General features: G+C 43.1%; 1 long non-coding RNA gene across 2 annotated transcripts in view; it reads left to right on the top strand.

Annotated features, from left to right (window-relative positions):
* LOC310676347 overlaps positions 1-27643 on the top strand; it is a 331795-nt gene that overhangs the window by 178303 nt on the left and 125849 nt on the right. The window lies entirely within an intron of this gene.

Below are 27643 nucleotides of genomic sequence, written 5' to 3' on the forward strand. Positions count from 1 at the left end.
GTCCAATGGACACCAAACACCCGCTGCGCCGGCAATGCCGGGAGAGCGCTCTTCTGCGCCCGTCCCAGTCCCGGATGCCACGATCCCAATCAGTCGTGCGCGCGATCTGTGGGGACACGGGTGGGGGCGGGGAGACTCCCCCCCACTTCAGGCAGGCCAAGGATGCACGGCGTCGCTGGAGAGGAGGGGCGGCGTCCTCCTTGCCTCTCCCTTCCCTCTAGTTTAACCCCCAAAGGACAGTATCCTAACTGGAAGCGGCATCTTGTTTTGCGCGCTGCAAAATTGTGCGTTTGCTCGTGAAGAGACCCACAGGCATCCTTCTTCACATCCTCTCCTAGCGCGATTACCGGTACCTCTCTCAGGCGGTTCTCCTGACCTGACCTTCGCTGAAAGTGGGCACCGTTCGCATTCACACGCGCACACAACCTCGCAGGGGAAATATTTCTATCTATAAAATCCAGCCAAAACATCCAGATCAGAAGTGGGTCGCTTTTATTATCCGCTGCGGAGCCATTGGCAGTTTAGTTCAAAGCGGGCCCCTCAGCACCTCTCAGGATCCAGCTGCGCCCCATCGCCTGCTTCCGGGCGAGTTAGCAGCGTTTGTCGCGCGTTAAAAGCCGACAAAAAGATTCTCTTTCCGTCTCGAAATGGCTGGCGAAAGAACACGGGTCATTCTTGACTTTAGGTTTACTTGACAGTAAGTCCTGTCGATTTCCCTGGAACTTACTTCCAAGTAAACCCGCGCAAGTTGGCATCATTCGGAATCCTTTGGGGAAGGCTCGGATCCGGATCTCCGCGCCCTCCTGGGCACATGTGACCAAGTGACTCGTTTCGACGCCTGTACCTGGAAAGCAAGTCCCACTGAAGTCAGTGGGTTTACTTTCCGGGTGACTTTCCGGCTTATCCAGAGAGCGGGAGCGCCATTCACGGTTGGGACTCGCTCCTGCCTTGTTTATACTGCAACAAACCGAATCATTCGGGATCGCCGGTTTCAAAACTTGTGACTTCTGTTTCGCAACGCTCAGTCGGGGGAGGGGGGCAGGGGAAAGAATGGGGGATGGCACTGCAGCGAGCTTCCCATCCCTGCAAATATTTGAATGGTGTCTCTCTCCCCGCACCTCCCCGGCTGCCTCTCTTTTTGTAAAGCGGAGCAGCTGTCAGTCAGCTGGCTTTGACAACCTGCCACAATTTTTGTCACTTAATAGTGGGTGTTAGGCTAAGTGCAAAACACTCTGGCAAACAGATGTCAAACCTACATCTCATACAAAACGTGGGATGTGAAATTGAGTTTTAGCCCACACACTTTTCTCTTTCTTTTTCTTCCTTTTTTATTTTTAAATAATAATAAAAAAAATAGGTGCCAGTGAGTAAACCGCATACAAAACCGAGACACCCTGACAGTCTCCGCCGGCTGCGCTTGTTATTTAAAAGGAGGCGTCTTTAGAAACCTGACCTCCAAATTATAGCGATGCCTCCTTACATTTCAAACAGGGAAATATGAGAAGAACTGTACTTGGGAGGGGGGCGCGCCCAGGACAAAGACGGAAAGGGACCGGAGAGATACCGGGGGCGGAGCGGTGCCCGGGAAGATGGGGGCGGGAGGGGGAGAGAGGAAAAAGAAAAGAAAAAGAAACACATCCCAACCACCGCGCGCGCCGGGTTATTTCCTTCTCTATCTCCTCCTCCTCCTCCTTCTCCTCCTCCAAAAAGGGCTTCGCTGTTCTTACTGTAAGACCCTGGAAGGACAGTGGGGAGAGGAAGAGAAGCGAGGGTGAACTCTGAGCTTGGGGAGCTATTAAAAGATGTGTCTCCAAGCGAAAGAAAGAAACACACACACACACACACACACACACAGAGAGAGAGAGAGAGAGAGAGAGAGAGAGAGAGAGAGCGCTCGTTGCAACCTCAAAGCTGGCGCAGACCTTTCGAACACCCGCTGCTCCCCTATCCCCAAATGGCGCTTATAAATTCTGGACTCCACGGAACGGCGGCCGGCCCAAGCATTAGGGCATTGGGTGAGAGGCGACCCGTCTCAGGCGGAGGCAGCAGATTCTTCGGGGTACCGCAATTACCAAGCGTGTAGAAGGATCAGCGACCTATTCTAGGATTCCCTAGTAGCGAGGGAACAGGGGGCGCCGCGTGGACGGTCGGCCTCAGCCGTTTGGAAGTCTTAGGTAGCGTTCAGGATCGGAGCGCAAACGTGGCGCAGCGAAGTCCACTCTGTAGCAATTCATCTGCGCCAGATTATGACAGCAACCTTTACCAGGAGTAGGGGCTGGGCGGGGGACACACACAACTAAATTTAATTTAAGGATAGGTGCCATACAGAAATCCAGTTGTTTTCCCAATCCCGCTACAAAATTTCCAACATAGGATGTCGGTGCGCTCTTTCACATTCTTTTTTTCCGGGTGGGGGGCGGGGAGGGAGAGAAATTAATGTCCCAAAATTAGGATTAAGGGTTCTTCGCCACCCTTCCCATCTCTGTATGCTGTTTTGCCTGGATTAATTCTACACTCATTTTATTATGATCCAATGCACAATAATGAACCAGCGAGGCCAGAGAAGCCTTTAAAACAATTTTATCGGTTGAATTATCTATGAATTGCAACTTAGATTTCAGCCTGGGCTGCGATTGTTCGTGCACGTGTTACCTGAATTATTTGAACATTTCTACGTTCGGGATCCGTAGGATGCCCTCATATATCTCTCTGTACACTTATTAGAAATATGTAAATAATCGTATGTTACTTTCCTTCAGGGCAAGTGTGACGTTAACAGTGTGGATGTACGGATACATTTAAAAAAGAATGTCACGCTTTCTAGCTCGGAAGCGATTTGTTTATTATAGCATTTCTCGCATTTTCCAATTCTTTGTAAATATATATTTTTTTAAAGGAAAGGTAACTTCTTCATGGAACATTGAACCTCACCCTTTAAACTAGTCATGTGCGCCTTGAAAAAAGATGCCCTTAAAAAGTGAACGTTATTTATGTTTTGGGCGGGAGGAAGAACAGAAATATAATTTTGAACGGTATTTATTTTAAAAGTCAGATATCGCCAATATGTATTCCATGATCGGGTTAGTTCGGAATATGTTTTCACAATCACATCTGAACAGGTTGTTTTTGTTTTTGTTTTTTAAAAAAGAAACGAACTCAATCTCGGTAAAGGAAAGGCACCCAAATGATGCAACTGATATTATTCTGACTCACTTTCGTTTTGAACCAACCGTCTTTCCGCTTTCCCCCGGATAAATGGCTGAGATCACAGTCTCTCTGAAGAGAGGGTTGGTGTTAAGTTTTTCTGTACTGTTTTAAAACCCCTTTTACACCGGGATCTTTGACCCTCTAGAATTGAGGACAAAACCTTACCCCTCCCCGTTTTTGGGGAGAAAGTATGATTGTCGTCTTCTCAGGCCCAGGAGATCAGCAATAGTCCAGGTTCTTTAATGAGCATGAACTGTAAACAACAACAACCAAACAAGCCAGCTAAATTTCCAGCATTTTGTTCAAAACACATGAAACCAAACCAGAAAAACCAAACATTTTTTGTTAAAAAAAATGCATAGATGAATTTTGTTTGATTAAAGTTATTCTGTACAAAAAGTGGTCTTGAAAACTCCTCCACCTGAACTCTAAATAATAGTTTATTCAATATTATGACATTCAATGTGATTTGCTTCCAAGAGCAGTACAGTGGTACCTCAGGTTACATACGCTTCAGGTTACATACGCTTCAGGTTAAAGACTCTGCTAACCCGGAAATAGTGCTTCAGGATGAGAACAGAAATTGGCCTCCAGCAGTGCGGCAGCAGCAGGAGGCCCATTAGCTAAAGTGGTGCTTCAGGTTAAGAACACTTTCAGGTTAAGAACGGACCTCCGGAATGAATTAAGTACTTAACCCGAGGTACCACTGTATTGAGTAGGATCAGAATGCTGCTACACTTATGGAGAGAAGACTGGAAGCCCAAGTCTAAGTGATGTTCCTTGGCCATTCCTCACATCCAGGGGTGCCCACTTGAATAATTTTTTTGGGTGGGGCAGGTAAGCCCCACCCCACATAATGGATCACAAGATGCAACACATAGGCACCATTTGAATGGCAATACCCATCAACTTGGGCGGCAGCCCCCTCAAATATTTTTTTTGGGGGTGGGAAGGGTTCTCAGCCCATAGGAGTTGGCTCCTCTGCTCACATCACACAGAGATAAACCCAGGTTTGCTAATTCAGCAAGGATCTGCACCACCACCATGGTTCCCTGTCTTCTAGTTGCATGACGCATAGATGTGCAAACTGTGTCACATTTGCACCTCATTTTTAAAAAGTGTGCATTTAAGGATCTTTAGATGTGCATCTAAGCCCAATGAGTGAAGCAGCCTGCACAGTTGATTTGACCACAAGTGAATGGGAAATGAAACCATGGCTTTTGTCCATCTGCATCTGAGACTATTGTTTTTCTTGGGGAGATGGCAAAGCCATCTAACAGCATATTACATATCCCTTACACACAGAGAGAGAGAGAGAAAGAGAGAGAGGGAGAGAGGGAGGGAGGGAGGGAGAGAGAGAGAGAGAGAGAGAGAGAGAGAGAGAGAGAGAGAGTATTGGGTGGGTATAACTGGACCTTTTATCCTTAATGAATCAATGTTCTCATAACAAATTAGTCCTCCTTCATAGGGCATTTGTGGAGAGATTTGAATGCCTTTCGCCTGTGAGCCTGACTCCTTATCTTTCTGTACACTGGAATTAAGCCGCTTTAATCGTCAGATTTGAAATGGATTTGGCCTGAGCTATGCAATTTTGATCAACCTTGGCAGTTTTATGAAGTCTGGCAATGAAGTCCATTGACAGCCTGACTCCCTCACAATTGCCTGAGAGTATAGATCTGAGGCTTCTGTAACTGCAGTGTCATCAGGAAAAGAAATAAATAAAAGGCAACTCCAGTCCCCCGGGGTCGTTGCATTTGAAGCAGTGCCATTGGAAGCAATGCAGACAATGACCTAAAGGGAAGCTGTAAAATAAAATTACAACGAAGGCCATGGGGGACATTGTGATTTAAGGGAAGGATTCACGATTCTGTCTGCAGAAAGATGGCAGATGTCAAAACCCCGATTTGGACCCTAATAAATACTATTTGCTCCCCTGCCTCTGATAGAACTACTCTGGTTTACACCAAATAAGAAAGCCAAGGACACAGCACAGATAACGGCATTGGAAAAGGAGGATGAAGAGCCAACAAGATCAGCTTTATAGCCTAATCCAGCTAAAGGTTGCAATGCTAAAACACCTGCTGGTCCTTGAGAAAGTCCAACTCAGCTCAGCAGGACTTGCTTCTGAATAAGTATTACGTGTTATATTGTCAGACCCACTTGAAGCAAGCAAACAAGTTAGTCACCATGAATTTTAGCTGGATTTTGGGCCTTCTTCTATCCTTGCATAGCAGAAAACCCACCTACAACGGGGGATAACCATCATTAACCCTACTCAGAGCAGACCCACTGAAATCAGATGGGTTTCAATAGGTCTGCTTTGAGTGTGACTAATGTTGGCTATCACCCATGTAGTTAACCTGTTGAAAATAATGGGCATGACAAACTTACGGGTAGGTCCATTCATTTCAGTGGGTCTACTCAGAATGGGACTTAGTTGCAAAGCGATAAGATGAAAAGATAAGATAAGATAGAAAAAAGAGAAGAGAAGAGAAGAGAAGAGAAGAGAAGAGAAGAGAAGAGAAGAGGAGACCAACAGGCATATTGGAGAAAACATTAGAATGCTTCTCCTTTAGAAATAAACCCCTCTTTATTGAACTCCACCACTCCTTCCTAGTCACACTTTAATGGATTTTGATACACTCTTCGTTCTTCAGGGGTTAAACAACATTAGGTTACACACACACACACACACACACACACACACACACACACATCTATATCTGCCATATTGAAGGGGTGATAAAATCTGGTATAATGTATAAAATGCCCTGGAAGGCCTGAGATAACAGAACAAGTTTTAACTAGTCAGCAAAATATCAGCACTGTGGGTGCCAGCCAGATATAAAGAGGGAGGATAGTTGCACAAAGTGGGAGGGTCACTACAGAGGAAGTCCATTTCTAAGTGGTCGTAAGATACTACTACTACTACTACTACTACCACCTTTATTGTCAATGTACAACTTATGTACAATGAAATTAACCGAGCCTCCCCCCCCATAAACACTCAGTCTCATTGCACTCTGTGTGCTTGTCGTGTCGCACAACACACCAACCCTGAAAGTCAGTTGCACTATATTATTTTCCGTTGAGCGGCCTAACAGCCCACAGATAGAAACTGTTTTTTAGCCTGTTGGTACGACTGAAATATTCAAAGATGAATATTTGCAAGTGTGTCCAAGGTGACATTGGTTGATGGTAGCGAGTGGATAGATCTGTACAGGGGGAGTCATTCTTTTACATAACCCGTTCCCAAGCTGAGTCGAGTCTCATAAGTCTTCAGCAGTCCCTTAGTATGGGCTTAGTAACAAACTGGCAGCCCATACAATTCTTTCAGCAGCCTGGATAAAAGTATGTTATAAAGCTTCAAAAAATATCCAGTCTACCTATGCTTAGGTAATACTTTTTTTCTGGGTGGGGGGAGATTATATAGCAGCTGGACAACCTCTAAGACTGACTGGCTTGCTTTTCAGTCTTAGCTTCAGATATGAGGATAAAGCACATTGTCTGAAGGGAACGTTGGGGGAGCTTATAGCTTTCCAGATGCTGTCAGGCTTTATTTCACCTGGGTCAAAGACCCAGCTTGGCACACACACCCATGCACATTTGTGTACACACACACACACACACACACACACAGGGGGTGGGGGTGGGCTGGGAGCCTCAATGGCGCCCCTCTGCAGCCAACCCCACCCCAGCTTGCTCCCTGTAGTTACAGCACTGGTTGTTGAGCTCCATTTTCCGTCAGGTCTAGCATGTCCAATGGTCAGGGATGGTGGAAGTTGTAGCCTAACGGCAATGTATGTAGAACCTGACCTGTTTATTCTGATTCTGGTGTCAAGGTTTCAACCCTGCAAATCTTTAAAAACGCATCAGTGAGCGACAACACTGTCTCAGCTCTTACCAGTTATGCTTACTGATTATGACTGTTTGAACAACAGTTTGTTTTAAAAGCAACGTGTTTCACTCCATGAAACCCTGCGGGTCTTTTCTGTGTCTTCTCAAGCCACTATGTACAAATGACTACCCTTGAACTCCATGCATTTCCCCTGTTACATCAGGTGGGGAGTCCTTGCCACGTCAGAGGGAAGCACCCTCTTCTGATCCTTATTGGTACATCTACAGTGTTTCCCAGGGCAATGACACTGTTGGCCCAGGAGACAATAAGCACTCATGATGCGTTTCTTCCTAACAGAATGAATCATTTCGCTGGGCTTCTGTGTTCTGCTCCCAGCTCTGCCACTGATTAACCCAACATTACAGCCTATTTATGTTATATGAAGTCTACAAATCAATTAATGGAATTGTTGGATTTGTTCCAGTCAAACGCTTTGAAAAATTTATAGTAGTATGAGGAGGCGACAATAGCTTGGAATGAATAGTTTCAAGGACCTTGGGGATTTAGGCACATTTCAGAAGGGCTGTGCATGTTCTACCCTTGCACATCTCTCTGTGTTCTGTCTTCCTTCTCCCTTCCTTAATCCTGCAAAGGGTGGTCTCTGCTGATGCTATCTGTATGAGGCAAGACAGGAGGACCAAGTTGCATTACATGCTACTTCCAATTTATTCATTCCAAACAGATTACTACTTTTATATCAGGTAACATTTGCAACCACATATTCCTCATTTCTCAAATTCATTCCCCCGCCCCTCAATATTTGATTCCCCCTGCAACTGAGAAAACAGATACTGTATATGAGAACTATCTTGGCACAAGCCTACATTACCTGATATAAAAAAGCTATAAACAGACAATTTTTTACAGTCAGTCTTAACCCCTTGGGATGCCCTGTGGAGCTTAGAATAAAACATTTGCATTGTTTTAAAATGTGTTTTAAAAAAACAGTAATTGTGAATGCTTACTGGTGTTGTAGCACTGTAAGGCACTTAACATGATGAAACTGCCCCTATGTGAACACAGGCTCTTATTTTATGAAGAACTAAGAGTATAGTTTATACAGAAATGAAATAAGACCTCTTTTGAATAAAACAATCTGCATAAATGCTTAAAGAAAGCCTATAATTATGATAAAAATGTTGCTCAAAGTTAAAATTATGAAGCAATCAAGATTTATAAACAGTCTCTCATCAACTTTTAATCATACTTCTGTTTTTATATACGAACTGTATATGGAACAACATATAACAATATATCTGTTGCAGCATTTACTTTTGATGCCAAAGTCAGTGGATTTTCCTAGACGTGTTATCATATAAAGAAGCACATGCAAAGGGGGTCATTTTCAGTCATTTCTCCCACTGCACATGGAGACAACACTGTGCCTCCCAGGAGCAGCCTTGCATGCCTTGGAAATAAGTAGCAACTATTGACTTGGAAAGGCATCTCCAGCCTTGCACTTAATCCTAGTAATTTGGGCCCTGTCCTAAAAAAGGCATGAAATAAGGGAATGATATAGCTCACAGGTTCTTTGGTGAAGGTAGTGGTGGTGGTATTAGGATTTTTTTCCTGTTACAATCCTCTGGTAAAGGAGCTTTGATGATGATGATGATGATGATGATGATAATAATAATAATAATAATAATAATAATAATTTATACTCCACCCATCTGGCTGGATTTCCCTAGCCACTCTGGGTGGCTTCCAACAGAATATTAAAATACAATAGTCTATTAAACATTAAAAGCTTCCCTAAACATGGCTGCCTTCAGATGTCTTCTAAAAGTCGGGTAGTTGTTGTTCTCTTTGACATCTGCTGGGAGGGCGTTCCACAGGGTGGGTGCCACTGCCGAGAAGGCCCTCTGCCTGGTTCCCTGTAACTTGGCTTCTCGCAGTGAGGGAACCGCCAGAAGGCCCTTGGTGCTGGACCTCAGTGTCTGGGCAGAATGATGTGGGTGGAGAGGCTCCTTTAGATATACTGGACCAAGGCCGTTTAGGGCTTTAAAGGTCAGCACCAACACTTTGAGTTGTGCTCGGAAACATACTGGGAGCCAGTGTAGGCCTTTCAAGACCGGTGTTATGTGGTCTTGGCGGCTGCTCCCAGTCACCAGTCTAGCTGCTGCATTCTGGATTAGTTGTAGTTTCTGTGTCACCTTCAAAGGTAGCCCCACGTAGAGCGCATTGCAGTAGTCCAAGCAAGAGATAACTAGAGCATGCACCACTCTGGCGAGACAGTCTGTGGGCAGGTAGGGTCTCAGCCTGCATACCAGATGGAGCTGATAAACAGCTGCCCTGGACACAGAATTGACCTGTGCCTCCATGGACAGCTGTTAAGCACATTTGACTTCAGGAAAAATCCTTTATGTAACAAGCTTTATCTCCAGGGTGAGACAGGCTTCCCCAGCCTGGACCCTCCTAATGTCATCGGTCTACAACCCCAATCACACCCAGCAATCATGACCAATGGTCAGGAAGGATGGGAGTTGTAGTTCAACACCACCTGAAGACCCAAGCTTGGACAATACTTCTCTAAGCCCTTATCCGCTGCGGTCTTCCTGAACTTCAGTACTAAACCTTCATATTACCATATAATACACACATGCACAGAGTCTGCCGTCATTTCTGCATCTCTCTCATCCACATTGCCAATGATTTGGGGAGAAGGAACATAGGTAATCTGAAGATGTACTGTATATTTTTATGTAGTTCGACCTACAGTAGTTCGACCTATGGTCAATTTGTGGACATTTATGCGTTTTGCATCAATAGCATAAAAACTGCTAAACTGCTAGTGTGTAAAAGGCCATGACTTCTGAATGGCAAGGTTTCAGACGGCAATTATGATTCGATTTACATTTAAACATAAATTATTATCTTGACTTTGAACCCTCCTCTCACATTCATCAATATACAAACACTTTATATTGTTACATTGGTAACATAAGAGGTAAAATGACTATTACTCATACTTAATCTAAGCACAACCACAAGGGCTCCTGATTAGGCATTTAGCTATGCAATGTTGAATGTTATCTATTAACTCTGTTCTATCCTGTTTCTCCTTTGTTTTTGTTTTCATTTAAACCAATTCATGAACCAAGAACTCACACACTGACCACTAATAATGAGCCATATGTTGTAGATATCACTGCAAATTGACTGTGCTATTTTTGTGATATACAAATGATATGAGAAGACTTGTTCTAATTTTTTGTTTCATTTATTTTTCCTACAATCCTTGTATATAAAATCCAATAAAAAGTTATTAAAGAAAAACAAGATGGTTGTTCGCTGATGCAGAGAGGTTTACGTGCCAACAACCACCTAATTTCCAAGTCACCTGGCTGACCTTTGGAAAAATTATGAAACAAATAAAGAAATCTTTCTCTAGGTGAATCGTCTAAAGATAAATTCAGGATATGGTGCACAAAGTCTTTGATCTGCCCTTCTCCACCTACAGAGATGGCCATTTGTTGGTCTGCTTAAGAATTTACCAGACAGATATTCTGTGGGTATAGTCTGAAACCTAGGCTGAGTAAGCACACCTGAAAAAGATAGAAATTTGAATCTCCACAAACATTTTCTGACTATTAAACTGCCACTTCTCTCACATGTTTTTACTACGGCCATGAGTACAGGACATGGGGAGGAAAGGGGCAGGAAATGAAGCGACAGGCAGCCTTTCATGTGGACAACTCCAAATCCTTACCTAGTCTGGAGTGAGGCAGTGGCGTTTGCCTCCTAAGTGGGTCATAAGGAAAGGGTTAAATGAGTGTGATGTGATTGGCCAGTGGGAATGCAAGGGAGGAGTAAAAGTTAGAGTGGGAGGTTTTGAAAGGCAGTTGAGGTTTGGGAATTGGAGAAGGAGGAGGGAGGAATAGGCAGTGGGTTGGTCGAGTTGTATTGTGAAAGAGTGAGAGGAATTGTTAGGTGGAGTCAGATAGATAGTTGGGAATAATCTCTTTGAAGTTGTTAGGAACTAAGATTAAGAAACTGTCAAGAAAAACTAACTGAAACCATAAGCTTGTTCCTGCATTTTAAAGTAAACTTGATTATTTGTTAATGTTGAAATTTGTCTGGATGGACTCCGTGTGTCCCCATGAGAAATGGGGTGGTGGCAGTGAAGAAAGCAACCACAGTGGTGACAAGCAGTGTTATGACAAGCATCATAACAAAGAGACAATTTAAATGTAAATTCAAATTCAAACTCCTTAAATTCTGCCTATCAACAGAGGGCTTGGCATTAAAAAGTATCTTTGACCCTCTAGTTTAACGAGATATGAAGTCTATCTATTGCTTTAAATATCCAACATTAGTAATGCTCTGGGTAGACCCATTGAAATCAATTGACCTAAAACCTTTAATTTAGATGAGTCTTGTCTGAGTATGAATTAGTTGGCTATCACCCATAGTGATTCCAATGGCAATTTTAATTTAGTTTTCCACATCTTCTCTTCAGAACACATCTCGGGGAAATGAATATGTTTAGCCTGAGATTTGACAATAGAAGATGCAGAACTTCACCTTAGCAAGGGTTCCTCAAAGCCAGTTTTCAGCTTTGGGATGTGATAGCAAAGTCAAAATAAAGGCCTTATAAGAATGCTTTGAACACAAGGAGAGAACAACCAATCCCTACTTATCTACGATTAGGGTGAGGAGCTGATTTTTCAGGGTAGCCTTGTACTCCATCACTTCTTAGTTAAGAAAATAAATCATTGCTGATGCCAATGATTGCTTATGAGAGGTGTAGAAAGTCAACATTTCCCATAAAATCCTCTGCCTAACATATGTATAGGTTGGCTTAGTGTTAAGCAGGGAATATAACTGTTAGGCATTTGCCATTTTAGACTGCCCCAAAGGTTTAATATCTATATGAAGCCACTTCTTTACATCTACAGGAATGGAAGTGGATGTGCTGGACTGGTGTCTTGCCTTAGTAATGGAGTGGATGAGAGCCAATAAACTGAAGCTCAATCCAGATAAGACAGAGGCACTGTTAGTGATTGGTTCCCTAGACTAGATAGGTGGAAGATTGCCTGCTCTTGAGAGGGTTACACTCCCTCCAAAGGATGCTAACCAACCACAGAAAGACCAGGCCTGTTCTTGTGCCTTTAATGGCGTCATGGACTGGCAGGACAATGGGGAGGAAGAACGGGAGGAAGAGGATGCTGGAGAGGAGTGTAGCCGGGACTTTAGATTATTGTGGACTTTAGGAAATGTAAATTGAATATTCAGCCACTTATTATTGAGGGGAAGTGTGTGGAACAGGCCTTGGTGTTTTGATTTCTGGGAATGGAGTTGAGAGATTACCTAAGCTGGGGAGAAAACAGCAAAGACCTGATGAAGAGAGCACAGCAGAGGTTATATTTTCTGAGAATACTCCAGAAAAATAACCTCCCAAAGGACCTGTTGATGGCATTTTACCATTGTACTGTTGGGAGTGTATTAACTTATGGTCTTTGTGTGCGGTTTGGGAGCTGAACGGTCAGGGGAAAAACAATGCTGTCCAGGGTTGTAAAGACTGCGGAGAGAATAATGGGGTGCACTCTTCCCACCTTGGATCAAATCTATGCTTCCAGGTGCCATAAGAAAGCTGCAGAGATAGTGCAGGACAGTGCATACCCCGGAAATGATCTCTTTCAGATTCTGCCTTCTGGAAGAAGGTACAGGGTTATAAAGACTAGAAACAGTTTTTATTCAAATGTGATTTTGGTTTTAAATGCAGTGTAAGGTAGTCTCTAGGAAAGCAATGGTAAACCTAGACAGCATTTTAAAAAGTAGAGACATCACCTTGCCAACAAAGGTCCGTATAGTAAAAGCTATGGTTTTCCCAGTAGTGATGTATGGAAGTGAGAGCTGGACCATAAAGAAGGCTGATCGCCGAAGAATTGACGCTTTTGAATTATGGTGCTGGAGGAGACTCTTGAGAGTCCCATGGACTGCAAGAAGATCAAACGCATCCATTCTTAAGGAAATCAGCCCTGAGTGCTCACTGGAAGGACAGATTCTGAAGCTGAGGCTCCAATACTTTGGCCACCTCATGAGAAGAGAAGACTCACTGGAAAAGACCCTGATGTTGGGGAAGATGGAGGGCACAAGGAGAAGGGGACGACAGAGGACGAGATGGTTAGACAGCGTTCTCGAAGCTACAAACATGAATCTGACCAAACTGCGGGTGGCAGTGGAAGACAGAAGTGCCTGGCGTGCTCTGGTCCATGGGGTCACGAAGAGTCGGACACGACTGAACGACTAAACAACAACAAAGGTAGTCTCTATGGGAGTATATTGTATTTAATTACGGGGTATCAGAGTTTTTATGGGCTAACCAGGCTGGGATAGCAGGCTTGTTGGTTTTTGAATGTCTGGTGTAGATTTTTCAATTTCGTTGTTCTGTATGGAACAATGACAATAAAGATTATCGTATCGTATCAACTGGGACACATTGGGGCAAATGGGATGGTGAAGGAAGTATTCACAGGGTGACGAAGAATGGCGAAGGGATGGGTGTCAATGCAAAGCAATCCAGTGCAGCAGGAACCAGAGACAGAAGGGCCCCTGTCTCTATGATCACTGTGGGCTCTGAGGCATAGGGAGCAGTGGGAGGGGCATTCTAGGAGGCTGAGGCAGGCAAGGGCCCACAGCTCAGCTCCTTAGCTAGCCAGGTGGGGCTTGCTTGCTCTCTGGGAGAAGGTATGTGATTCCTCAGCTGGAGTAGGTTTGGAACAGGTGGGGGGTCACATGCCTCATCAAGTCTAGGTGCTGCAATCAGCATGTAAAGTACACAAAGGAAGCAGAGCTGAGGTGCTGTGTCTGCTCAACTGCCCATGTTGATGGGCCTTGGCTTGGGTGCTCCTAAAAAACCTCTATGGGACTGCTTTGAGTTTGACTCTGGACTGTATCCTGACTGCTGGACTTCAGGCTTGGATTGACCCTGGACTGCATTTCCTGACCTTAGGACTTTGCTTGCGTGGACTGACTTTGGGCTTGACTTGCTGCCAGGTAGGCCAGGGGTTCAGGACACAAGGGGGAGGTGAAGCTTTCACTGCCTAGAGACAAATGTCACCACCTGCTAATGTCTGCACATCAAGTTGCTGTAATTTGTGATTCAATTATTTAGCTTTTGGTTGGGAGGGGAGGGGAATTCATGTCACTTGGCAATGAGGAAGTTTAATAGCCTCCTCACTTGAGCGTCTTCTCAATCATTACCAGGAATTCCTCGCAACATACTTTCCTTCCCAAGCCTAAGTTATTGTGGGGTAGGGGACGTGAGGGAATGTTAAGCATGTACAGTTGTGGTGCATGTGTGCATAGTTGCAGGGTACATGTGGCTTGCAAATAGTCCATGGGCCCAGAAAGTTTGGTGACCTCTGCTTTGAGCTATTGATAAGCCAAGCTATATGTGTTAAGTAAGCCATTTCCATCTTTCCATGTAAGTCCTTTCCCCCCTAAACTCTGCTGATGTATACTCTGCTGACTTTATTTAACCCCCTGCATAGTGTGGGTTTAGCTACACTTGCTTAACAATAATGGCCAGATTGCCACCTTGCAGTTTGTCCACAGTAAGGGGCAGTGTGCAACACTTATTCTTGAAAACAAAGCAGAGTCAAAACTGCGGAGGACAGTTAATGAGCCAGGCCTCCTTTGCCCTCCCACCTTTCTCCTGTAATCAGCATCAGTAGTTTTCTCTGGCAAAGCTTAAAACACCGCAGGGCACAAGTTTCCCTCTTGCTCAAAACCTCCTCTGCTCCCACACAGTAACCTCAAGGTAGCTATTCTTATTTTTGTTTCTGCCTCTCTGATTTGCCGGGAATAAAAATGAATTCTACAGGGAAGAAATTAGTCAAAGGGTTTCTATGCTTAAAAAATAATTCAAAGTGAGCACCTGACCTGGCTCAGATGACCAGATGTGGAGGAGAGCAGAGCCCTCGTATCACATGTTGTCGTGCTGAAGGAAAGATTTCAGCAGGTTCAGTCTTGCTCAGCCCTGTAACACAAGAGCCCCATCTTTATCTGGGTCTTTGGGGTGGGCCTCATTCCCTTGGGCAACCTTCTGGGAGCTGCTTGCTAGCAATGGGTATAAAGGTAAAGGTAAAGGGGACCCCTGACCATTAGGTCCAGTCTTGGCCAACTCTGGGGTTGCGGCGCTCATCTTGCTTTACTGGCCATCAGTCTAGCTGCCACATGTTAATTGTGTATGTGCAGCTTGTTGTGAGGAAAAAGATTTATTTTCACCCCCAACTAAGGGGGGGGGGGAGTAACTGCTTTATTGACTTGGGAGAAGAGACCAGTGAGACCATTTCAGGGATCAGGATGGGAGACAGAATATTTCCAGTTGCAAAGGCCCTCTCTTGGATAAATTCAAGATTAAGCTGCAAATCAGGAGTAATTAACTATGATAAGAAATTTAGGAGAGTTTGGGATCTACCTGAAATATAACTGGATGGGAAAAATGTGTTTGCTGCCCTGGTATGCTTTGAGAAGAAACATGAGATATAAACGTAACAAATTAATTGAAAGTAAATTGTTTTAAAGCAAGGGAAAATATATATAATTACATGAAGCAAATTAAAGAGGAACAATGGTTGGAATGTGGCGATCAAGTAGTTTATACAATATGGAGGTATGGAGTTGCTGGTGACCATGAAATGCATGTGGGAGAGAGATTTAAGATTTTCATACCACATAATAGCTGGTGATGGGGGATATTTTAGAGCCAGAAGCAATGTGGTCTTAAATAGAAGGGACAATGGCTGCCGCTTTCACTCCCCCTGGATGGGACACCAGGATCAACAGTGCATACCTTTGGGAAAAATGTGTGGTGGTAGCACAATGAGTCTGCTTTGGCCCATGCATTATTTGGTTAATTTCAAAGTATGTAGATATGTATGTATTTATGTATGCATGTATGTATGTATGTATGTATGTGTGCACATAAAATCTGCAGCTCAACTGCAGCTTTGACTTTGATGAAGCAGCTGTGTCTGTGTCTTTAGCTGATTAGGAGAAAATGAAAGTGCACAATTTTGCCTGCCTCATCTTCTGATCAGCAGCAGATCTAGAGGTAAAGAGGTTGTCTTTGGGTTGCAACCTGGCAACTCAATTTGGCCCTGTATGAGCTTGTACCAGGAATCATTGTGGGTGAGGCTGTTTGTCTAAGCAAGCACCCCTTTTAAATAAATTGCCTCTCATGTTGACTTACGGAATCAAAATACTAGCTGTGGTTGGACACTTTGTGCCAACGCTGCAACTCTTTTCTGAGGTCATGGGTTTCGCACACCCACCATGCCCTGTGCTGTCCAAGTTAGAGGAAAGGTTCAAAGGGAACCCCTGACCATTAGGTCCAGTCGTGGCCGACTCTGGGGTTGTGGCGCTCATCTCGCTTTATTGGCCGAGGGAGCCGGCGTACAGCTTCCGGGTCAAGTGGCGAACCAGAGCAGCGTACGGAAACGCCATTTACCTTCCTGCCGGAGTGGTACCTATTTATCTACTTGCACTTTGACGTGCTTTCGAACTGCTAGGTTGGCAGGAGCAGGGACCGAGCAACGGGAGCTCACCCCGTCGCCGGGATTCGAACTGCCGACCTTCTGATCGGCAAGCCCTAGACTCTGTGGTTTAACCCACAGCGCCACCTGCATCCCTTAAGGGAACAGGAAGGGCAATTAAAATACCTGATACCCTGGGACACCCTGCCCCACAGATTGTCCAGTAGTAGGTTGAGAGTGCTTGAGCATCAAGTTCATCTGCTAATACAAATTCTCAGGTGCCGTTTAAGCAATGGCATCAGTGAAAGTCCAGGTCAAACTGTGCAGGTGCTGCAGCTGTTTAAATCTGGATAATGCTCTGTTCTTCGATATATAAATGCATCATAGACAAAACAAGCAGAAAGGAAAATATTCTCGATGGATTCTTCAGCAGCTCCTGAAAATGATTATTCAGAAAGCTGAATTTTTTACTTTTTTATAATTAGGGGATCTGATTCTTTTTAAATTTATCATACGTTTAAGTTACCATGTTACACACACATTTATACTGAAAAGAATTTGCTGGATACGTAGCAAGAGGTGGTTGCAACTGGGCTTTTGGATGTTTAATTAAATGTTAAACCCCCGATGGCTTTTGAGACAGGCCTTTCAAACCGTTGTTTAAACCTAAGCAAATAAACTTGATTTTGACTTGACATTTACACTGGGACTTGAAGATTCCCCAGGAGAATGATCTGTGTCAATTCCCGTTTCATGTTTCTTTTTGGGACCCTGAAGTCAATCTTGATTCTATTGACCCTTCTCTCAGGTCATTCACTCCCACTTGGATACGATTAGTGGGAATTCCTCAAGCTCCTGTGGGGTGTCTTTCAGCCTTACCGAGACAACCTTTGAGCAGGCACCCAGGGAAGAGTCTTTCATCATCTCAATCTTAGATGTGGCGAGTGGTTTAGTAAAGTGGTCAGATTCCAAATGTCATTTTCTTCGGCTGAGATACAACGATCTGCTCATAGGTATCACTTAAACTACATCTAACCCTGGCAAAAACGGCAATGGCCAAATGAAAACTGAAACTCAAAACGGCAGGAAGATTGCCCGTGTTCTACCAAATTGTGTTATCAGAAAGAGAAAGAAAGAAAAGAATGCAAACATTTTAATTGTAAGGGAGCTTTTACCAGGTAATGTATTCCCCAGGTCTATTCATTAGGGCAAAAATGATTTTTTTCCAGGTGTATGATGATAAGAACACTTAGCACTTTCAAATATTCAAAGCATTTCACACTGATAGGTATTTTCTTGTGGTTCATTGTGAGCCTTATGAATACACTGCAAAGCTATTCGAGAGGCAAAACTTCTCAGATATGTATTTTATTTCTCTCTCTCTCTCCCTCCCCCCCTCTCAGTTTTCACTGTGTGCACCAGAAAAACAAAACAATATAACATGTGAGTGTTTTATTGAGAGCACATGCTATTAAAATGAACTGAACTTATTGGAAATGGTTACATTGTCTCTTATTGATGCTACTAAGGGCTTGAAAACACTAACTTGGTACAAATAATTTCTAGACTTGTTGAATATATATATATATATATATATATGCAGGTCCCACGTTTGTTCATGTTATGAGGGTGTTTCTCTATCTCGATGGCTTCCATGATTATTCTCTTGTGGTGATGTTCCATGTTAAAGAGCAATTTGGAATCTGCAAAATTAATTTCGTGTCCTGTTTCTTTCATGTGTTGGAAAAGGGAGGAAGTAATCATGGAAGCCATCGAGATAGAGAAACACCCTCATAACATGAACAAACGTGACGACACATCCCGCTTGCCAGACATCTGGAAATTAGCCCTCCCCACAAAATCTGACACCAGATCCAGAGGCACACAGAACGCCATCACCAATCAACCACACCAGACCCAAACCCAGACCCTCTCCACAGATAAATTACAGACACCATCCAGTAGCCAAACCAGGGTGGCACCTCCGGATGCTGCACCCCCCTGCAATCCCTACACAGATCTGGCTGGCACAGGCCACAAAACCACAGCTCGCCCCTATACACGAAGCCAAGCCAGAGCACAACCAAGTGCAGTACAGCCATCTTCTCAGAAAAACTCTTCACAAAGTTCAAGAGTTCAAGACACGAAGGCTTTAGCAACTAATCCACACCTAATGACCCACCTAAGTGGGATTCAGGAAATCACTCAAGAAATCACCCAAGATATCCCTCAAGTAATTAAGGAACAAAAGAAGAAAAGGCACACTAGCCTGGGAACCTCCTCTCTGCCAAGAACATTGGAGGCTATACACCACACCTCCTCAACAGTATTTATAGGAACTCAAACACTGAGATCCTGCTCTGTTCCAGTAACAAGAAGCCGAAAGCACCAGCCTGAAGATGACGAGTGAGACCTCGTCGAAACGTCGCCTAGACACCCCAACTTTTACACGGGAAGACACCCGAGGACACCAAAACCTGCATTCCTGTACCCGTGAAAATCTACGAAAGCATAACATGAACAAACGTGACGACACATCCCGCTTGCCAGACATCTGGAAATTAGCCCTCCCCACAAAATCTGACACCAGATCCAGAGGCACACAGAACGCCATCACCAATCAACCACACCAGACCCAAACCCAGACCCTCTCCACAGATAAATTACAGACACCATCCAGTAGCCAAACCAGGGTGGCACCTCCGGATGCTGCACCCCCCTGCAATCCCTACACAGATCTGGCTGGCACAGGCCACAAAACCACAGCTCGCCCCTATACACGAAGCCAAGCCAGAGCACAACCAAGTGCAGTACAGCCATCTTCTCAGAAAAACTCTTCACAAAGTTCAAGAGTTCAAGACACGAAGGCTTTAGCAACTAATCCACACCTAATGACCCACCTAAGTGGGATTCAGGAAATCACTCAAGAAATCACCCAAGATATCCCTCAAGTAATTAAGGAACAAAAGAAGAAAAGGCACACTAGCCTGGGAACCTCCTCTCTGCCAAGAACATTGGAGGCTATACACCACACCTCCTCAACAGTATTTATAGGAACTCAAACACTGAGATCCTGCTCTGTTCCAGTAACAAGAAGCCGAAAGCACCAGCCTGAAGATGACGAGTGAGACCTCGTCGAAACGTCGCCTAGACACCCCAACTTTTACACGGGAAGACACCCGAGGACACCAAAACCTGCATTCCTGTACCCGTGAAAATCTACGAAAGCATATATATATATATATATATATATATGTGTGTGTGTGTGTGTGTGTGTCTATTAATGTATATGTAAATATATTTGAATATTATCTCACTCTAGGTGTATCTGAGATGTTGAAGGATATGCAAAATAGCATATTTTTATTGCACTGTTAGATTTATCTGAGTCATCTTTAATGTTTTCTTTTTCATTCCTTGTTGCAATAAGACACAATCTGAAAAAAAGTGAGAGACACTGAATTCATGGTCCCGTAAATCACAATTAATCAAGTAAAGGTTATAGTTGATTAATCAACTGATTAAACCAATTCACAGATCAATCGTAAATTTCGTTGTGTTTAGTTCTCACAGAGAGATGCATAAGTAGAATTATGTAATTGTGCAAAAGCTTATCTACAAGCAAATCAAATTCTATGTGAGCCAGGCCTGTAGAAAATACATGATACATAAGGCTGCATTCAGCTAACCTGGTGAGCTAACAGAAGTCAGCGCAAGGACTTCCACTAACACAATGGGGCTTTCCCCTCTCTCCTCCCCCCGTGTCCCCCCAAATCTGCTCTGGAGGGGTGGAAGAACCCCCAGAACAGCACACAAGGGGAGGGCAGGGGATATAGTTTTGTCTGGCAAGCAGTCAGCTTGTGCTGACTGAATAATCATATTAGCACAATGTTAAATGCCACCTAAATTGACTAATGTACTATTTAATCTTATATTGAACAATTATCAGTAATATTTAAAAAAATCACTTTCCTTGCCGTATACAGCAGAAATGTACTTGTTATTTTATGTCTATCCCTTCTGTTTTATTTTTCTATATTGTGATGACTGGTGGTTTTAAGCAATGCATTTGAACTGATTGGCATAAAAGTGGGTTATCTTGCCCTACCTCCTTGTAAGGTTTATCCTGAGAAGCCTTTTGTTACTTTTATCTTTGGCAACTAGTTCAGGAGTTCCACAACTGTGGTCTCTGGACTTGCAAGCTCCACTGAGATGGTCCATGACATGTCTGTGGATTTGTGGTTGAAGATACACATCCTTTGCACTGAATATTCATATTGATCTTTTATGGCATTTTATTGTTTCTTTCATTTTTTATGTTGTGTTTCATTTTAATTCATGGAATTTAAATTGTGAGGCGAGAAAATGCAATACATTAGAAATAAAAGAAGCAATCAAAATGCAGTTAAAACCATACAGCATCCTGCACAGCACATTACAATTGCCAAAACAGGCAGAATAAATATTAACTGGTTCAATATTATCAAAAAGTGGTCCATAGGGGAAAGAGTTCGGGAATCACCAAGATGGTTTTTAAGCTTTACTTTTGAGACTTTTCTCCCTCCTCCTTTGAAACTGGTAAAAACCTTCCCTCCAGACTTCACTTTAATACTATTCAGCTTCAACTGCTTTGGGAGTCCCCTCTTGGCAAGCCAAATGCCTCTTTAGTGTGCTAATGAAACCTGCATGCTGCTTAGCTTTTAAAAAGGGAGGGGACATAGCAGGAGGACTAGTCCTCCTTTGCAGCAAGGACATTCCCTTCTTTATCTGCGGACCTTGTGTCACTGTATTGTTTTTTGCATTTGGACTGCAAAGGCTGCCCAAATGCGTTGAATCCATTGTCTAGATAATTCCCTAGATTAGGGGTAGCCAACACAGTGCTCTCCAGATGTTGGACTAAAATTCCCATGGCAATTGGTCTGGGGTAATGGGAGTAGTGATGTATGGAAGTGAGAGCTGGACCATAAAGAAGGCTGATCGCCGAAGAATTGATGCTTTTGAATTATGGTGCTGGAGGAGACTCTTGAGAGTCCCATGGACTGCAAGAAGATCAAACCGATCCATTCTTAAGGAAATCAGGCCCTGGGTGCTCACTGGAAGGTCAGATCCTGAAGCTGAGGCTCCAATACTTTGGCCACCTCATGAGAAGAGAAGACTCCCTGGAAAAGACCCTGATGTTGGGAAAGATTGAGAGCACAAGGAGAAGGGGACGACAGAGGACGAGATGGTTGGATAGTGTTTCTTGAAGCTACCAGCATGAGTTTGACCAAACTGCGGGAGGCAGTTGAAGAAAGGAGTGCCTTGTGTGCTCTGGTCCATGGGGTCATGAAGAGTCGGACACAACTAAATGACTAAACAACAACAACAATGGGAGTTGCAGACTAATGACACTTAGGGGGCACCACATTTTCTGATTCTGCCATAGAGCCAGCTATTCTTGCCATAAACACACTTGAAGTCTCATAGTCCCCGCCTTGACTTTGAAGGACTTTTTACACCCCTCCCTTTAGTCCCTTAGAATGCCCAATGCTGCATGTTTCCTGAACAATAAGTATCTTAACATGCCTCCATTTATGTCATTGGTGATTTTGGCCAAGAGGCGTCCCAGAGAGCTGCATTCAGGGCAGGTGTGAATACAGTTCTTAGATTTGTCTTAATACAAATAAATTGCATGGTACTGTCAGGGCTGCTGCTGAGGTACTGCATAAATGTCTGAAGCAAATAACTATACTTACTATGATGAATCCCAGTCTTTGACCTTAATAACTACCTTTTGGCAGCTAATAAAGTTGCGGAGCTTTTATGTGGAAAATATAAACCAGGCATCCTAACATTTACACATGAATAAATGAATGTTGGTGAGTTCAGTACTTTTGCTTCAGCCTCCAGAAACTCAGCACACCAATGAATGGTCAGGGTATTACACAGCACTGAAAATGCACAGTGACAGATACAACTGGGCAACAGCTAAAGCTTTCATTTGATTTATCTTTCACGCTTTCTCAATCCCCCCAACTCCCAACCTGCACATCAGTGACATATGAAGAAGACTTAGGCAGGAGCTGGGTCCTTACAGGAGAAAGCAGTCCCACCTCTTCTTCCCATCTCCTTGATTCCATGTAAGAAAACAAATCATGATGTCATCACATGGAGAATCCCTATCTCCAGGACTGATTGGTAATGAAATGGAGCATGGGTGGGAAAATCTGGATGATATTGTCATCATGTGGTACTTTGAAAATGCTGCACATTTCTCAGGGCAGCAGGGGTGGTGGATTTGAGAAGAGATGTATGTTTGTCATTTTCAGCAGCCACTGCTGCCACCACATATACAGTGGTACCTCGGGTTACATACGCTTCAGGTTACATACGCTTCAGGTTACAGACTCCACTAACCCAGAAATAGTGCTTCAGGTTAAGAACTTTGCTTCAGGATGAGAACAGAAATCGTGCTCCGGCGGCACGGCGGCAGCGAGAGGCCCCATTAGCTAAAGTGGTGCTTCAGGTTAAGAACAGTTTCAGGTTAAGAACAGACCTCCGGAACGAATTAAGTACTTAACCCGAGGTACCACTGTATTTCCATATGCAATTCTGGCAAAAAGTTAGGGATGAGTTTCTTTCAGTTTTTCCATCTTAAATTCACTTCTCCACATTTACACATCAGCTTGAGATGTTTTTAAAGTCCTCATGAGAGTTCATCACCATTTTAGAGCAATTTTTTCCTAATACACACACACTTATTTTTGCAAAGCACTTCCGTTTAATATAATTCAATTTTGTACATTCTCTCCACCAACGTATGCAGTTTTATGCACACTTTATCCCTAATATGTGCATGTTTCCACACCTTGCTTGGCTGCGTTGCAATATTTGGAGAAGTGTCAATTTCAACGATGCCTACATTTCAGTTCAGATGCTGTTTCGAAAAGTGTGGATTTGGCCGCTTTCCGCTAGGGAGAAACTGAAATCAGTTCCCATTTAAAGGCAAACCTACCAAATTCATTCCACACTTTCTGAAACAACATATGAATGGAAATGCAGGCATCCTTAAAATTCACACTTCTCCAGATATTGCAGTGCAGCCAAGTAATGTGTACTTAAGGCTTTCATCCTGTTTGCACTCACTTCTAGTCAGTCCCATTGAACTCAGTGTGACTTGCTTCAGATTAAGCACACATAGGATTGGGCTATTCATCTAAGAACAGGGAAAGGGAGGACATCACAATTTGCTTGGGTCACAAACCCACGTCAGACTAATCAGTTGGCAAACAGTGTTGCTTTGATAATGCCTAAAATGTCAGCTATCTTTTATAAGTAATGGCACAGAATGCTTTATTGTACAAAGTGCTTATCTTCTTTTGTCTTCCCAACAATCTGGTGAGCAAGCTCACAATTATCCCTATTTTTGAGATGCCCAAGGCTACTCATCAAAACTATTTTACAGATGAAGAATTAAGGCTTAGACACAGACTCTGACATGGGGGTGGGTGAAATGTTGTTAGGACATTGGCTTCCAGTTTGCTTCCAGGTACAGTTCAAAGTTGTAGCTATGACCTTTAGGATCGTAAACATTTTAGGACTGGGATGCCTGAAGAACTGCTTGCTTCCATATGAGCCTACCATTTAAGCTTCTGGAGGGGTTCTTTTGTGTGTGTCCTACCACTTTCAGAGCTGTTTTGGCAGTAAGAAGGGGGCTTTTTCAGTGGCTTCCTCTGGACGGTGGAATTCTCTCACGATAAAGGCTCACTTTACCCCGTCCTAGTTGGCTGTCTGTCACTGAGTGAAAACCTTTTGGATTAAATAGGTCATTGGCAAGGTACATTGTTTCATCTCCCCACTACTGTCTATTGTATTTTTCCTCCTCATTTGTCATGTTTTAATGCTATCAATTCATTGCTTGTGTTTTTATAAACATAATGTTTCCCTGCCTTATTTTTTGGGGGGGTATCTTGTTGTTGTTAACCGCCTTGGGCATGATTGATAGAAGCATGGACTATTTGTAACAACCACAATTAATAATAATACTTAATTTATTTAAGCATCAACAATTCTTGTAACAATCTAGTATGATTGAACTGAAGTCCTCAAAGGCCCATTTTATCCATTGGCCTACTTTGGCTCATAGTTTACTTGAATATTTTTTCCTGCCAATTGTTTCTCTCTCTCTCTCTCTCTCTCTCTCTCTCTCTCTCTCTCTGTGTGTGTGTGTGTGTGTGTGTGTGTGTATTGGTTAAAGTGTTATTGGTTCACACTAATACTACACCCAGGCCAAAATTCATCAATCAATCCAACAAAACACATTTTAGAGGATGCATACATTAGCATAGGCTATTACGGAAGAAAAACTGGTCATTTCCGGTGTCAATTTCAATTATTGCTTTCTTAAGTCATAAGTATGTACTTATGTCATCAGTCTAGAAACTATTAGTTAACTCTCCTGAATTTTATATATATATATATATATATATATATATATATATATATATATATACCTATATATATATGTATACACACACACACACACACTACATAACATCTAAAACTATTCATAAAAAAAATCCAGGGGAAAAAAGTGAGAAGTGGACTGCTAGTCTAAAATTAGATGATATATGAGAAATGATGATAACACATTTTCTTTTATATTTATAGATTTGGCTGTTTTCCAAGCTCTGATTTCAAAGGGCCTGATTTTCATTTATACTGATTTCCCTCAATGTTATTCTGGTAATGTAGAGGGGGCATAAAAAATGGACACAAATTATAATTACAATCACTTCAGGGCCCATTTACATCATCCTGGCAAAGTTTTTGTTTGGAATTTCCAGGCTTTGGGTTTTTTTGTTTTTAAAAAGAGAGATGGTCTGGGGGGCACTGCTTCAGATTTCAGTAGATGAGGGGAGAAGTTATCACCACCTCTTCTTAATAAAGCAAAGGGATTTGTGCTTTTGATATACATACCTAGTAAATAAGCTTTATTTATTCGAAGAATAGTCACTGAATGTGGAGAACGGGTGAGTTCCCCAGAAATACAGCTGCTTCTAAAGAATAATATTATGAAAACTGTTTTCACATCTGCAGCACCCATGATGACCAATTCGGTAAATGTTCTGCATGGAGGTGCATTTCTGTTTCCCAACTGAGGTGATGATCTATGTCAGGCATAGGCAAACTCTGGCCCTCCAGATGTTTGGGACTACAGTTCCCACCTTCCCTGACCACTGGTCCTGTTAGCTAGGGATGATGGGAATTGTAGTCCCAAACTTCTGGAGGGCTGGAGTTTGCCTATGCCTGATCTATGCCATTGACTCTATGGCATTGAAGAATTTGATTACAGAATTTAAGATGTCTCTATCAAAGTCAAAATGACTATTTAAATGAGAAGACGATGACAGGCAGGTGTGGGCAGCTAGAGACTGGAAGGGTTGTGCTGCATTTGCTTTGATCACTGAATTGTAGAAGTGACCCCAAGGTTGGTTGGTTGGTTTTTGCTATAAGTAACGGTATTCAGATCATGCTTATGTTGCCATTTTAACTGGTTATTTAATGTGTTCAAAAGGTTTTATTTTTTTAATTTTTAGAGAGGTGGTTTTGTTCCTGTTAATGAAGAATGTAATATATTTGAAAGAGTATAGCTTTCATCCTACACAGTATTAATACTATCCTAGGGTTGTTCTGCTTGTTCACTTAATCATTTCCACAAATATTCTTATTTCCTGACAACTAGTGTCTGTACGATTACAAAAGGACAGAATACTAGTATCAATTGAGAGCAAAAATATATATCATGTGATGTATTCCATCCAAGTTTTGGAAGTACTCTGAAGAATATAGTACAAGGAGTGTTGTATATGTCCTTTCATTTATATTTTAGTGTTTAAAATATTTGTATATTTTGGGGGAGTTGTATGGTTCAGCTGGTAGGTAAAGGTAAAGGTAAAGGACCCCTAGACGGTTAAGTCCAGTCAAGGGTGACTATGGGGTTGTGGGGCTCATCTCACTTTCAGGCCGAGGGAGCTGGCTTGTCTCCACAGACAGTTTTCTGGGTCATGTGGCCAGCATGACTAAACCACTACTGGCACACAGAGGACTGTGATGAGTGCCAGAGCTCATGGAAATGCCGTTTACCTTCCTGCCGAAGTGGTACCTATTTATCTACTTGCACTGGCATGCTTTCGAACTGCTAGGTTGGCAGAAGCTGGGATAGAGCTACGGGAGCTCACCCCGTTGCGGGGATTCGAACTGCCAACCTTCCAGTCAGCAAGCCCAAGAAGCTCAGTGGTTTAAACCACAGCGCCACGGCCCACGGGCTCAAATGGACTCATTTACCTTCTTAGTTTCCCTTTTAACCAATACGTACAGGCATGTAGCCAGAGGCAGTTGTGTCTCAATCCAAGCTGAGGAGGAGGAGACAGAGGATATGGAGGCTGTGTGGCCAATAGTGTCCTCAGCTAAAAATGGTTCATGCTAGGACACATGCAGTCATGCACAGTACATTGAGAAGGCTGGTGAGGTAATGAGAGGACTGGAGAGTGCATGAGATAGCTGGAATATATTAGAGCATTTGTGTTGATAGGTAGAGGTGTACTGGAGACTGATTGATAAAAATAGGTGAACTTGTTATTCATGATGTGAAAAAGTAGGTCTTTGCAGTGTGGGTAAAATACATATGCAAAATATTCCCATATGGTTTAATGGTTTTTAGTTCTGTGCGCTACAGAATTTTGGTACACTTTAACTTTGAACTCTGCACTTCCCACTTTCAAAACTCCAATATTCAGGAAATGCCAACAAAATTGTAAGATATGGTTCATGGTATTCTTTTAGCCAGATTGATCGAGCTGAGCAGCATGCTTAGAGGAAACACCTGGGTACAAAAAAATGTAGGTAATGTGAAGAAAACTTTAACGTTAAATAGCTGTACTTGAAAGGCATACCTTTCAATGAGTACACAAATGTTAAACCCATTGGATGGTATGGCAAATGTTGGGTCCAGGAATACAAGACTTCAATGGGCATAAATGTGTTACGTACATATAGGTGGAATATTTACGCCAAT

This window comes from Podarcis tiliguerta (genome assembly GCF_965153285.1).
Source record: "Podarcis tiliguerta genome assembly, chromosome: 4".
In the NCBI taxonomy this organism is placed as follows: domain Eukaryota; kingdom Metazoa; phylum Chordata; class Lepidosauria; order Squamata; family Lacertidae; genus Podarcis; species Podarcis tiliguerta.